General features: G+C 39.4%; 1 protein-coding gene across 2 annotated transcripts in view; it reads left to right on the forward strand.

Annotated features, from left to right (window-relative positions):
* Positions 1–13,931: 13,931 nt before the first annotated feature.
* CHRDL1 (chordin like 1) overlaps positions 13,932–15,916 on the forward strand; it is an 88,106-nt gene continuing 86,121 nt past the window's right edge. Inside the window, exon 1 of one of the 2 annotated variants that reach the window (XM_075184327.1) lies at positions 13,932–14,121. The gene's annotated coding sequence lies outside the window, so the exon portion shown is untranslated. The remainder of the gene's footprint in view (positions 14,122–15,916) is intronic. The other variant, XM_075184326.1, reaches the window with a different exon arrangement.

Here is a 15,916-nt window from a genome sequence, read left to right on the forward strand (position 1 = left end):
GGGGCTGTATTGAGTGTAGTGTAGTGTAGTGTAGTGTAGTGTAGTGTAGTGTAGTGTGTGTGTGTATATATATCTATCTATATATATATCTATCTATCTGTGGTCATGTTGTGTCTATCTTTGTAGACATTGGTAGATTTCATGCAACGGCTCATAAAGGCCATACTGGCTGCATGTGGTTGTCCAACACCCTACTAAGTGATTTTATATTGGTGTTTCCATTTTTTGTCCACTACCTGTGCTTTTTTAACACAACATCAAAATAATACACTTTTGAGTTTCTAGCCTACATAATTAAGTACATATGTTTAAATTATTGATATGTTTCTTTGTTAAATTACAATTTTAAGTATTTAACCTTGTAAAAGCATATACGATGCCATAAATTCTTTGAACTTAACAATTACATTCTAATTAACACAGGTAATATATATACAAATATTTTTATATGTCTTTTTTTAAAATAACCTAATATTCTTTTAATACCATATACATACATATGCATATTATACAATACACTACATAGTATCTACCGTGACAGTTACAGGAAATATGGTGCTAACTGGCAACCTGTTCATACCTTGGAATTTGTGACTCTCTCCAATAGCACTGTAAAGGTGAGTGACCATTCCGGGGGTTTAAAATAGATTTGAATACAGAGTTCAGTGTGAAGCTGAGGTGTGTCCTGCTGGAGGTAGAAGAAATTTACAGGCTCAGACTTAGGTCCAATTGGAGAACAGCAGGGTTTTTTCTCCTGAGAGCTAGATAGCACCAGACAGGAGCTCCGGAGAACCCTGTGCTACAGAGAGTCGCAAAACTGCTACAGTGGCCAGGTGGAGACGAGGGTGTGCTGATGTTGAATAGCTGAAACTATGCTGAATGACCACAGTGACTGAGGAGGAAATTTCAGCATTGCTGGGTATTTTTGTGTTATGCACTACAACAGAAGTGGTAAATGTCCAAGATGCCCACTTAATAGAGCGAGCGAAGAGTGAGAAAGAAGGTGCCCCTTAACAATCCCTATCAGGGCTAGATTGTTGCTTCCTTTAAACCAGTTTTATGTTGATTTACCAGTGTTGGCAATTAGATCTAATTTATGTTCCAAATTCTGAAATACCCGTGGAGACCCATGTTTTGCATTCAAACACTCACTTCCGATGTAGGGTATCCACAATAAATACACAGTGACAGGAACAAATACACATGAACAGTTATTGAGATAATATCCAATGGCACTGTCCTTTATGTTTCTAATCCTTCACATCCTGCTCTCGCCATTAGGTGCTCTGGGAAGACCAATAAGTTGCTTTGACAACTGGGCAACATCATTTCCTACTGGATTTTGAATTTACTACTCCTCATTTAACTCAACCCAAGACACACCCCAGAGACCACTCCCATTTTAGCTCTGTTAGAAGCACTGCCATGATTAAAAAAACAAAATCCAAAATAGTATGCATATATTTCTTAGTTGCAGTAATGTACACCAATATGTCCCTATGTCCCTTAGTTACGATAATGCACACCAGTATGTCCCTTAGTTACGGTAATGTACACCAGTATGTCCCTTAGTTACGGTAATGTACACCAATATGCCCCTTAGTTACAGTAATGTACACCAGTATGTCCCTTAGTTACGGTAATGTACACCAGTATGTCCCTTAGTTACGGTAATGTACACCAATATGCCCCTTAGTTACAGTAATGTACACCAGTATGTCCCTTAGTTACAGTAATGTTATCCTAGATGTCCCTCAGCTGTGGTAGAATCACAAATGCTGATTGGTTGAGAGGAGAGGCGTTAGTGGAAAAGGCTGCTAACTTTTCTCCACTCGAACAATCAGCATTCAGGGCAGAATAAGCATGGATGACCTTTTATATAACTGCAATATCAACAAGTAACAATTATGCGTCCCCATTACCGAGATACACGACAAATAGAACATAGCCTTAGTTCTTGGTACTCTGCAACTCTCAGCCAATAGAAAGTGTCCCTGGTATAGGTGCCGTTCACCATGACTGTTTGTAAATTGTACAAGAGGCAGTGAGACAAAAAGATGAGAGCAGCTGAGACATACACTGGTATCTCTTGGTAAGAAACATGTAATTATGAATGATCAGTGTGTCAGCAGATCATTTTACAATGCTTTATCCTATGGGACTTGTGCTGAGGTGGGCACATATGCTAAGTTAGAGGCATCTGAATATACATTCAGTTCTGCACCATTAGCATATGCGTCAGGTTAACATCAGGCGTACTTACACCCAGATAAATCTGCACCCAACCAGCTCATAAGCACAAGAAAAGTTTTTAAAATTTATTTTGATAGGGAAAAATGTATTTACTAATAGGTTTGATTTAATAAGAAATACTCTTTATTATAGTAAGTATTGTAATACCCTGCAAATCACAGGTATATTACTGTATACAAACATTCAGAAAGCTACAGTTTCCCCAGAGAGCCTCTGGGAAGTTAAATGCAAATTGCATCTGCTATTTTGGGATGGGCAAACTGCAGGGAATGAACTAGAAGGTTCCAGAAGATTCTTGGGGGAAAGAGGAGGAGCCAAAAACTGGCTAGTGTGAGAAGTGATGTGTGTGACTGCTGGCTGAGCTAGTGTAGAATCTTCCCACAAAGAAACACTGAATGCAATGGCTGAATTGTTGCCTTGAGGGATGTTTGCAGCCTTCCCAGAAAGAAGCACCTTTGCAGAATAAGAAAAGACCTAACTTGCCACTGCCCAGGAGATGTCAGCAGAACTCATATGAAGACATATAAGCTTCTTTTGCTTTGCTATGTTCAAATTATTTAAGTGATACATCAAACTGTGTTATTAAAACCTCTGACCGGGACTGTAATATTGCTATTGAGAGGTGTTATAGCACTGGCTAAAGGAAGAGTTTGTTCCAGCCAAATCTGCTGTACTTAAAGTTATCTGCAAGCTGACTGAAACTGCCTAGAATGGATGCTGATGAGAGAATTGCAAGTTGTTTAACCCTACAGTTGCTAGAAGAGAGTTGCTTAGTCCATTAGATGGATTGCTAAGCGGATACTGTCTTTTACTCTAGAAATCATTTATTGTGCAGAATTGCTGTTGTTCACAGAGTTTAGGAGTCACGCATGCATCAAAGTGACTACTGATTTCACCTTGTACAAGTAAATAAGATTCATGTGTCATCTGAAACTTCGCTTAATCCTGTGCATTATAATTTAGCCCCTTAGGTTCTGTATATCATAAAGTGAACTAGAAAGCATCTAACCTGAACAAGCTGGATTAATCCTTGTTGCATCTCTACTGATTTTTGTCTGATAAGTAACAATCGGTATAATTGCACTAAAAGTATTGTGTTGATTTATGTTTGCATATTGTTGAACCAAGATTCATAAAATGTTATTTATTTTATGACATGTTGAATGTTTCCAAGGCTTAGGTACAAAAATGAATAACAAGACATACAATATATTTGCACAAATAAGTTTCAGAAAATAAAATAGGAAAATCAGAGTCACTACTTACTAGTTAAGACCTGGTGAGGAATATTTGAGGAATATGGGACATTTCAGTCTTGATAGACCCCCTCATGAAAAAGCACACATAATTGTCTAAGGCAGAAGATTTTAAACCTTTTTTCCACATGGCTCTCATCCCCCACCTTTGGAGTTTAGTTGTCAATAAGGACAGATTGATCTCCCAAATGTCACAGGGCTTTCGAAGTGAGCTAGGGATGTGTTGAGATCAGGAATGTTCACAGGACCTCTGCTCGTTCTGCTTGAGTGGCTAGATGGTTTACAAATTTGGTGCTTCGAACTCCTCCAAGATCCTATCTCTCCCTGGTCTGGTTATTTTCAACAGATTAATGACACTTGCATAAGTTCAAACTCATATTATCTAGCAAAGCACACATTGAGATTGCATTACAAGGTTACATACAATATACATTGTCATACATGAATTCAACAGAAAATAACTAGAGATGCTCACTGACCCCCGTAAAGTGGTTTTGGATCTGGATTAGCTTCGTGTTTTGGCAAAATCGCCCTCATGTGTTTTGGTTTCGGTCTTGGATCTGTATTTTTTTAGAAAAATTGCTAAAACATGCTAAAATCACATAATTTTGATCTTTTTTTGATCCTACATTATTATTAACCTCAATAACACTAATTTCAAGTCATTTGCAGTCAATTTTGACCACCTCACAGGTCACAATATTATTTTCACACACTTTCGGATAAATACTGCAGTGACCTGGCTGGATGCTAAGCGACAGAGCAATGACTCAAACACGGCAGTTCCTACCACATCTAGGACACATTGGCACACAGCAGTGGCAGAAAAGAAAAGTCAGAAGAAAAGCCTGCCAGGCCTAGTATTTGTATTTCAGCAATGACAATTAGCAATGGAGCTCTTCTCTTTGTGTGTAACCTATATAACACCGTACAATTTGACTGCAAAGTCAGAAGAAAAGCCTGCCAGCACTAGTATTTGTATTTTTCTGCAATGAGAATTAAGACTGGAGCTCTCCTCTTTGTGTGTTACCTATATAACATAGCAGAATTTGACTGCAGAATTACACCAACCCTGCCAGCACTAGCATTTGTATTTTTCTGCAATGGGAATTAGCAATGGAGCAATGGAGCTCTCCTCACTCCGGGCCTGTAGAATCCTTCCTTATACTACTTTTGGGTGCCAACCATCCGCCCTATTACAATATAATTTTCCTTTTCATACATGAGAAAGTTGTTAAAAATGAATTCTAAAATATCACCCCAAAATAATATAATACAGACCCGAGCAATGAAGAAAGCTTCAGAGGTGAATCTGGAATCAGCCAATAAGCAGTGGCTAGCTAGTGCTGTCGACCGCCGTCATCATTATCAGCAAGTACTTGCACCAGCCCTCAGGCATCCACAACTGACAGATGTATCTGCTTCACTGTGTGGGCCTGCCTCAATTCGCAATTACCCGAACACGCCCTTACTGTACTTTGCATTTGCATGCCCCTCCACCGTTGCTCCTCTCCTAGTGTAAGGAGGTGCAAGTACCATATCTGCATACAGACATAAGTGTACACTTTTTTTGGGGGAGTATGGGTTGTTGTGCAACTACGGTTGCTGGCATGTCCTACTAGACTTGGACATAGTGGAACTTGTAATTCATCATAATCTGTAGAACTCCAAGCTGCCTACCTGGTAACTACAAGTTGCAATTAGCATGTGGTGTTCATAGATCTCCTCATCCAATCCCTGTTTCATCTTAGAACACAATGTGAACGCAACTTGAGTTAAAAAAAATTTAGACAAGGGAGAATGTAGATAACTTGCACGCATGCCTGCCTGTACAAATGGATCTCAAGATACATTTCCATTTGAGTATGGGTATAAGTACGCTCTGGCTATACGTTACTTGCCATATGCAGACAGAACACACTGCAGGATACAGACATGCATATGTTCAATACAAGTCCGAACACACAAAAAAAATCAATGAAATTAACAACTGTTAATACTTATAATCATTAATAAAATACAGTTATTTTTTTCCACAAAAAGTACACATATCAGGATGCGTACTATTCATGAAATGTATTTTTATAGTTTCTTTTACTTGCAAACACATGTTTTGGCACACATACATGTTAGTCATCACTATCAGTTGACTCTTACACCCGCCCTGTAGCTAATGCAAGTGATATGGCTAAAAAACATGTACCTCACGTGCATATGCTCAACCTCAGCACACCTTTACTGTACATTACCTAATTGCGACCATCATCATAATAAGGGCGTGTTTACTGACGTAAGGTCCTTTTCTGAGCATGCGCAAAGCAATTTCACTTATGTCTGAAGATCAATCAGACCCACAGTGTTGTATATATAATACTATAGGTATATATATGCATATTGATTTCTTCATACAATGCAGGGTATAGATAATAAAATATTATGATGATGATAATTAATAATAATAATAATAATAATAATATGTATTAATAACACATTATGCTGTATACTGTACATAAAGAACATTATGAGGAACTTCATTTTTACCTATCTATTTACTGCACTATATACAGTACTGTATTAAAATTTATGGAAAATGAATTAAATGGGTAAATGAACCACAGGAGATTAGGGGGTAAATATATTATGGTCCGTTTTTTTCAACCTCGCTGGAAATCGGCGAGTTTACAGCTAAAATTTAAAGCGGCGCTGGCTTGTAAAGGCATGTTTGCCTTTACAAGCCAGCGTCGCTTTAAATTTTAGCTGTAAACTCGCCGATTTCCGACGAGTTGAAAAAAACGGACCATAATATACTTACCCCCAGATGTGTTACAAGGAAGCTGGACAGTGTGAAATGAACTACAGGGCGGTGTGAAAAATTACATGGAAGGCAAGTGGTACGAGATGAAATACAGGGTATTTGCCTGGACTGCGGGAACAGTTTGGAGGTATGTCCCCTATCTTATTGCTCTCTAATGCAGGGCAGCAGAAATATAGAGCGGCACTCCATAAACAGTGGTGAGCGTGGCATTACAAGGGAGAATGTTGGTGTCTGGAAGCAAAGTTGCGCTTGTTAAGTGCAAGACACACCTTCAATTGGATGACTTGCCTTCTTCATGGGATCAGGGCCATCTTTTCCATTGGGCACGATGGGCAGCTGCCCGGGGGCCCCATGGGCAAGGGGGCCAAATAGGCACGGCTCTTACTGAGAATAAATAATCCTGCAAAAGAAAAAAACCTGCAAAAAAAACCTTCAAGGGTCACTGAGCAAGTACATCTTTCTATCTCTATCTCTATATCTGTATCTGTATACATCTATATATCTATATCTATATCTATATCTAGGGGCCCCGGTGCACTGCTTTGCCCGGGGGTCCATAATGTTGTTAAGATGGCCCTGCATGGGATGGTTACTTCACTTCCACAGCCAAGCATTTGAAAATTCTTAGTTAAGCTGGGTACACACTACAGAAATTTCGACCAACATTTTATGCAAAACGATTTTACATGCGATCGATGATCCGATCGCTCGGTCCATGGACTGCATACACACTAGCCTTGTTTAGGACGATAAAGGGAAGAGCGGACGTCCCTTTAGCGACTTTTTACAGCCATGTTGTCGTGAGCAATGACTAATTTCGTACTCACTGTTGTGGATCGGTCGGAAGTTTATACACACTGCACAGCGGAAACGAGATTGGACCGAAAATATTAAACGGTACGACCAATCAAATGAGGCGATAATCGTCCATTTGGGCAGACTTTCAACCATCGTGTCACTGCACACACTGACCCAACTTTTAAACGAGCGGTCGTATGTCGGCAGTTTGAGCCGATTATTGGATGAAAACAGTGTAGTGTGTACCCAGCTTAAGACGCGTTCTTAGTCTTGGGCTGCAAACCCATCTACACAGACAGCTTATCATAGTCAGTGACTGATTAACAGTGTAAGTGACTCTGAAGGATCTCAGCTCATATACAAAAGGTAAGTGGATTTCCTTCTGGAACCCCATTACTTCTTTAGCACTAAGAATATGAGATTGCTCTGCCCAGTACCTCTGTAGGTATTTCCGAGGGTTCTCTATAATATGAATGATCATTTCACCAATGCAGACAGAAGGAGATATTCTTATAAGACCCAGAGCAGGTTATCAACAGTGCCCCTAATTTTTTATAGCATGTTTAACATGAACTGACAGAGTTTTGATGTTCCTGAAATCCTAAGCTATTTAATAGCACATTCTATTGTAAACAAAAACAAATAAACGTTTTCACTTATAATAAATAATTAAAACAGACAAAAATATACATACACTTCCTTTATTATGATCTCACATATAGGGGGGAATTCAATTCCCCCCAGAATACCACTGCGTTAAACCTATTACTGTTAATACAGTAATTTTAACAGACTTCTGCTCCCGGCTCAGGGAGCAGCGAGCAAAAAGCCGGTGTTGAAATTACCGTATTAACGGTAATTATGCGCACTATTACCGTAATATTGGTAATAGTGTGCAGCTCGTGTTACTTTTTACATAAAACAGAAGAAGAACAGGTAGCGCTCTACTCTATGTGAGGGCAAGAGCAGCTTCACTAAAGGGAATATCCCTTCCCTAATAGACAAATGAAATCGTATAATGATAGCGATCAATTGTCCTCTGTCAGTGAATGGATGATGAACCAAGGCACAGTAATGAAAAAAATAATAAATAAATCATATAAAATAGGAACCAAGCTGGTATAATGAGTAAGTACAAAGTGGTATTTTTTATCTATTCTGTTTTTTCAAACATTTAATAAAACATGAATCAAAAGGATAAAAATCTGACCAGAAGTAATGACATATAAGTAAAATACATTGCAAATATGGTATTGTTTACACATAACATGGGCACTTGGGAGCCATAATGTCCAAATAAAATGCATAGGTTGCCAATAAAGGCTTCCGTGATTGAGCCCAGGGGAGATAATGGTACCAGGATAAAGTCTATAAGGTGGATCCAATGAGAACCAGTCTTTGACCAACCTTGTAAATAAGAAGATCCATAAAGATGAGTCCAATAGTCCTCCCTAAGGTATATCCTAGGTGTCAGAACAAAGGGGATCCCCGTATGAACCAGCAGCGCTAACCGCACTGTAACGATAATCCTCAGATGTAATTGAGTGTAGAGTAGCGGGAGATAGACTTTTTACAGTAACGCTGCCAACTGAATTTCCCCCATAGATCCAAATTCTAGGTACACATATTTGGTATACTATACTATTTGGAGTCTATTTTCTGGGTTACATTAATCAATGAAAATGTTGCGATGGGAATAATTGTGGATTTTTTTAATGTTATTCCCTATTTAATGGTTATAATTTAAAAAATATATTTATTCAACTGGGGCACCAAAAGAAAGTCATATCTATGGAAGCTGGCTACTTGGCTGGTGCTGGCTGGACTTTCATTATCACACTTCCTGGATAAACGGAGATTAATTTGGACCCTAACAAAATTAGAATTTAAAGACTTAAATTTCCCTGAATCATATACAATTTGTCACAAACTACAGCTCTATATTCGACGGCTCGAGTTCCTGCCAGTTGCTGCTGTGTCCTGACAGCTGGGACCTCACTTCCGGCCCTTCTCGTCCCGGTCATTGCCAGGGCAAACTGGACGCCTTTCTTACTTTTGTCCCAGCAGCTGACAGGCAGCCAGAGCATGCAGCTTTAATTACTTAATGGGAGCTTGCTGAGATGACGTGAGGGGTGTGCTGCTACCTCTGCAGCTGATTAGACCTCATCAGATTTAAAGGCAAGGGGGGCTTAGCCTCCTTGCCGGTTATAGCGATTTTGCCCTGCAATAGCTAACCTGCGCCTCGTTCTGAGAACCTCAGACTGAATTCCTGTTGTGACCTTTTGGCTTGTTATCTGGACCCCGCATGATCGTTACCAGGGGCGGATTGGGAACTTAAAGTGGCCCTGGAAAAAATTATTGAAGTGGCCTCATGTCGGCGGGACCAAAATAACTGTAGGTGGGGCCAACACAAAAGTAGGTGGGATTTAGAACTACAGGAATTTGGTTGTAGTAACATTTAGGAAAACCTAGATGTGATGACTTTACACACAGTGGGTCATCTCTAAAGCCATGCAGGGCAAATGTATAGTATACTATAGGCAGCCCCCTCTTAGTATAGTATAGGTAGCCCCCCCTTAGTATAGTATAGGTAGCCCCCCCTTAGTATAGTATAGGCAGCCCCCTCTTAGTATAGTATAGGCAGCCACCTCTTAGTATAGTATAGGCAGCCCCCCTTAGTATAGCATAGTATAGGTAGTCCCCCTTAGTATAGTATAGGACCCCCCTTAGTATAGTATAGTATACTAAGCCCCCCTCACTTACCTTCAGTTGCTCTGAGCAGCGTCTCTTCTCACATCAGGCAGACAGGAAGTGAAGTCAGACTTCCTGTCTGCCGAACAGCACCATGGGAGCCTAGCAATTGGCTGCCTGTTGCTGCCCACTGAACACCAATATTTTAGATTGCTTTCCTGTACGTGCCTACCTCCGCCACATCCAAACGCGCCCCCCGGGAAAATCTGAGGTGGCCTCCAGGTGACCTCGTTAGGCCATCGGCCTACCGGGAAACTTCCCTGTAAGGTCTATGGCCAATCCGCCCCTGATCGTTACTGCCCCTGAACTTTTGGGTATTTCTTCTGGACCATCCTTGTCTGCTTCCAGCACCAACTTTTTCGCCTATTCGTGATTCTTCCTGCTCACTGCTGACCCACAACCTTTGGCCTGACCCTGGTCATCTTTACTCTGAGTTGCTTGACCTCCTATCTCCTTGCAACTGGTTACTGATCATAAGCTTTTACTATGCTGATTTTATGACCTGGGGGCATTCAAGTACCTGTGAGTGCATCTAACTCAAAGGGAAAGGTGGCTGCTATAGGTGAAGACCTCTCCTGCCTGTTCTGAAAGCTTATGATAGTTACTGGAAGTCATAGCACAATTAATGTATATCTCCAATGATAAAAAGTATTTAATAATAAAAGTCAAGCAAAAATATCTGTACATCAAATAAATATAAAATCGCTTATCTAGAAACAGAGTCTCAACTTTTAAATTCCAGAGTGAAGCAGTCTCCACATCCTGCAGGTAACCCTTTTGATAAAGTCATTGGACGAAAACGTGTCAAGGAAACTATCTGGAATCCTTCTTCTTATCAGCTGGATGTGGAGACTGCTTCTCTTTATAAAAATACAAAGGGGATGGAGGAGAGGTGGGGAGTGAATTAAGGCAGGCTTAACCTGTACCCAGCAGTGTGGGCACAATTAACAGGATCAGGGCAATCATGGAGATAAAAAGACAAAGGAGAAGAGATGAACCGAGGATTAACATGCAAAAACGGGGCTGGTGATCTGAATGCAAGGTTAACAGAAGGCAGTGGACAAGAGGCTAGAGAGCCCCGCGCAAAGGAGCTTACACTCTAAGGGGAGCGGCACACTGACAAGAATCACAAAGTGGGGAGTCAGGGTGAGGGGACTAAAACTCAGAAGGGAGAGATGAACAAGTGTGGGTACTAATAGGAACAGAGGAGTAATGAGGGTGAGGTATAGCCGGAGGATTGTGAATAAGGGTAGAGAAAGGAAGGGGAGCGGTAAGAGAGGGGAAGGGTAAACTTCCTGAACAGGTGGGTTTTAAGGGAGCATTTTAAGTTTTGCAGGCTGGGTAATAGCCTAATAGAAGGAGGAAGATCATTCCAGAGATGGGGGGCAGCACCGGAGAAATCTTGAATGCGGAAGTGAGATGTGTTAACCAGATGGGAGGTAAGGCAACGGTCATTGGCTAAGGTTGAAGACCTAAGGAGCAGTGGAGTAAGAGAGGACTTATGACTGCTTATTGCTTCTAAATTTAGTAGAGAATGTCTCCTGTGACCTAAATTTAAAGATCCGGATATTATGGCTCCTATCTTTCATCTCAATATATAGCTTGTATTTCAAGAAAGTGAAGATTATTAAAAGGAATGTTGCTTGGATTGGGTGATACCCTCAAACCAATTTTATCAGTAAAGTTGTTATCTTTAAGAAATCAAATACACTTCAAACTCAGTTGGTTCCTGTTATGATTCCTAGCGAATTCAGGAAGCAGCAACGGAAGTATAGAAACCAAGTATCTTTATTTAGGCAACATATGCGAACAAAGATTCAGTTCATGGAATATGCAGATTTTCAGGTAGCAGCATTAACAGGTATAACTCCAATACATAAATATGAACAGGTGTGTGGAATGGCAGGAATGTCAACAGAGCAACAGGTTCCAAACAATGACAAATACAGCTAAAGTGCAGGAACATGTATATTGAGTTACCCTATTGCCAGAATGCACACGTCTGTCCAGGGAAGCAAACAGATTAGCTGAGTCCTGTGACCAGGCAGAGGTCTGGGCAACAAGAGTTTAAGCAGAAACCAGTATCCAGGCAAAGTTTAGGTTCACAAGCAGTCAAGCATAAACCGGTAATCAGGCTGAGGTCAGGGCAACAAGAGTTCAAGCAGTATCCATTATCCAGGCAGAATTCAGGGTCACAAGTGAATAAGCATAAACCGATAATCAGGCCGAGGTCACAACGGGAGATCAATCAGCAGTAGAACAGGGAGAAACAAGCAGCAGCCAGGGATTAACGATGAACTGCACCGAGCACAGACTGAGGCAGGTATTTGAAGCTGTGAGAAAGGTGCAGTTCTAATCAAGTAAGGAGATTAAGTCCTACAGGCAAGGTGTAAAGTTCAGGAGCAGAACAGCAGCCCCTCTGGTAGAATTGAGCTACTGCTGTCACATACAAAGTATAGGCAGAGTCGTAACAGTTCCCAGATTCTTTATAGATATATATATATCATTTGATGCCAGACCTACCGCATTATTTCAGTGGAAAAAAAATAATTGCAACAAATCATGTTCTGTCATAGGTACAATAAAGTATATTACACTAACTTGAACCTCCCTCATTGTGGCAGAGGGGTTGTAGGATAAGCGGGATCACTGTATAGGCATTGACAAATGTTTCTCTCATTGAAGCAGGAAGAATGAGTGAGGAACTGGATTCATGGTATTTTTATAGGGTTTAGTCATATGATACTATTTGCTCATTTTTGTTAACTGTGATTAGTCTGATCCTATAGGGAGCATTTTTCAATCAACTGGTTCACACTGTGTCCAATTCAAGCCTGACTCACAAATAGTTCTTATTTGTACGAATTTAAGAATTTTGTATTCATTCAAGTTCAAATTAAATTAATTTACTTATCTCTAAAGCAGAGTACTGGACCTACATAAAATTGCTATATGCTCTTCATCGTAACTTTATAGTAAACTAGTCATTTTGTATTGCATGGTATGCTGGTCATTGGCATTGTATAATATGCATGTCATTGTGTACTGAATGACCCTCATCATAGTTTATTTGTAAGGTGCCACAAAACTCTGCAGCTCCAGACAAATCAAGATAAATCATAAATAATACAAGTTATACATTAAAAAAAAGATTACATATGTGGTTGACGAAGGCAGTGCGTACATGAGACTAAGTATAGAGGGTTCCTGCTTGTGAAAGGTTACGGGAAGAGGCAAGTCTGAGACAATAAGAGATAGTGGAACTTAGAATGGGGATGGGACTGTAGCTGGTAGAACACTCAGAGGAGTTTAACAGTTATGGGTAGAATAATGTTCTGTTATGTGGGCCCCTAGGTACAGTATGAAAGTATACCTGATGCTACTTGAGGCTATTTTCATGCAAACAGCAGTCCCTATAAAAAAAAATCAATCAGGTTGATCTAATCACTTGTAACAGTGGTTGAAGTGAAAATTTAGAAGTGACAGTATGGAAATGTAAGTGAATGGAAATTGATAGCTTTACAATGAAAGTAGTAGGAGAAGTGGCGGTATGACATACCACTGTATACCTTACACTTTACTGATCTGTAGTGAAATTAAAACTGTAAAAGATAGCACAAGTAACTGCATTTCCTATGAAAATAGAGCATTGTAGACATGTTATAAGAAAGCAAAGCATAATGTAATGCAGGACCATCTAGGCATTGACTAAATAATAATAAAATACAAAATTGTATATTGTTCCATCTAAGAAATAGGACCAGCTATACTACTAAGCAGGTCCTTATATAGGCACTTCTCCACTAGGTTGTTTTGCATTTAAATTTACAGAACTATTATGTTATATATCATCGGCTAAACACTTTAGGAACAGAACAGCCTGACTTAAAAATCTCTGCTATCCCCATGTTCTGTCGGTGGCTGAACATCTACACCTCCAGTCCAGGCCAGTGGCAGGTGTCCAGTAATTCCGGAGAGAGAGAAAGAGAGAGAGAGGGGTGGGGGTGGAGGGAGGAGGAGAAGGGGGAGGCAGGTACCCCTGCTCTGGCAATCAATCAGTCAGTCAGATACAAGCTCTGCCCTCTCTCTACACACTCTGCTTGCATCTATCTTCCCCAGGGACAGCCAAGGAGCTCCATTCTGAAGCACAGGACTGCACAGTGCCACAGAGACAGTAAAAGGACACTGGGTTATTAATTGCAAAGTCTACTGGGACATACCTACGCCAAACACAGACTGTTAAGGAAGGTGAGTTATCTGTGTACTTTATTTGAACACAGCACTATCATGTGTTGCTGTTGGTTGGATCTATAGGGATATGTTTTCTTTACTTTAAAAACACAGAAATCAATAGTTTAAGAGAACTGACTAACTCCAAATTGTGTAATTGTAATTCCATATTATAGAACATTGATCAAAAATGGGAAGATTGTAGGGGCTTATTAAAGTGATTTTAAATATCAGTTCATTAAAACAAACATGCTGTAGAATCGGGGAAGCAGTTAGCAGCTGGAACACATGGCTGTTATAAAAATCATATGCAGATGCATTGTAAGCTTTTGTAGTGACATGTTTGGAATATTGTATATCAATTTCTCCCAAATAAAATATAGTACAGTCCAGCTCCTTCCATTCTCTTTATATATATTTCTATGACTTGGAGACGGATATTTCCCCACTTACTACATTATAAATGGTCCCTTATACAGATTATGTAGACTAAGTTTAGTTAGTAAGTTTATGTAATAATTGCATTGTTTGAAAGCATTGAGTTATGTTCATAATTACTTTATATACTGAAGCATTGTGATATTACCGCATATTCAGGCTTTTGGCCAAACTGAAAGAGAAGATTGTTTAGGATAAAAAAAATTTTTTAAATCAAAGCTTATTTTGAATTGTGTAAGTGAAGAGTGCAGAATATATAATATAATAAGAGACATACACACGTTAGTGACATTTACATTAGCCTGCTAATGTTACCTAGTAAAAATTGAGCATAACACATGGAAAACTAACATTTCCGGAGAATATGTGCACTGACTAATTCAGATACTAGGAAATATTCTAAGCATGTTTTAACTCCTTAAGAAATATCATATAGAAACAATAAAGACAATTCTAAAAAAAATCCATGGCATAAATACCAATTTCTAGTAAGACAAAATTCTGAGCCTGGAATAAAAATATAACCTTCAATTATTAATTAATTCATGGTTGCAGGAATTTGGTATTTCTGTTTGAGCTATCATTGCACAACATATTTCCATAAAAAAATAGATCACACTATTAAAACCAATATCCCCTAACTATGTTGCTTTTTGTATAATTTTATATGTCACATACTCTGCTATAATTTATGAATGATTTACATATCTCGCACATTGTTAAATAAAATAGTGTTTTACTGTTTGCTTGCAGAATGATTTCTAAGGGTACATTTACTAAGCTGCGGGTTTGAAAAAGTGGAGATGTTGCCTATAGCAACCAATAAGATTCTAGTTATCATTTATTTAGTACATTCTACAAAATGACAGCTAGAATCTGATTGGTTGCTATAGGAAACATCTCCACTTTTTCAAACCCACAGCTTGATAAATTTATCCTTAGCTCTTATTTTATAGATTGTAGGGGCTAAACACTGAATCGCCACTAAATGTATCTACTCAATAAAAATACAAATTACTCTTAATAAGGCTGGACACGATATAAGTCAAACAGGTCATTGTAGTTACCTCTGTCCTGCTAGATGGCACTGTTGTACTAGAATAGCCAAAAAGTGTAAAAGTTTTAAGAATGTTTGAAGGAAAGCACTATAACCATTGTCAGGGTTCTAATTGTTCAGTGTAGTTTAAGACTACCCCTTGCCCTTTTCCTACACCTCCGATCCTATTCTCACAGATGACATCATTCAGGACGCAATCACAGTTTATTGTTTGTTACCAAGTGGGAGGCCAACTGTGGAGTTTAACATTTGTGTCTCAGCAAGGAAGTGATATTTGTGACCAGAGGAGCGTACTAAACCCCAAATGCTTGTTACTTC

This window comes from Mixophyes fleayi, chromosome 9, assembly GCF_038048845.1.
Source record: "Mixophyes fleayi isolate aMixFle1 chromosome 9, aMixFle1.hap1, whole genome shotgun sequence".
Taxonomy (NCBI): domain Eukaryota; kingdom Metazoa; phylum Chordata; class Amphibia; order Anura; family Limnodynastidae; genus Mixophyes; species Mixophyes fleayi.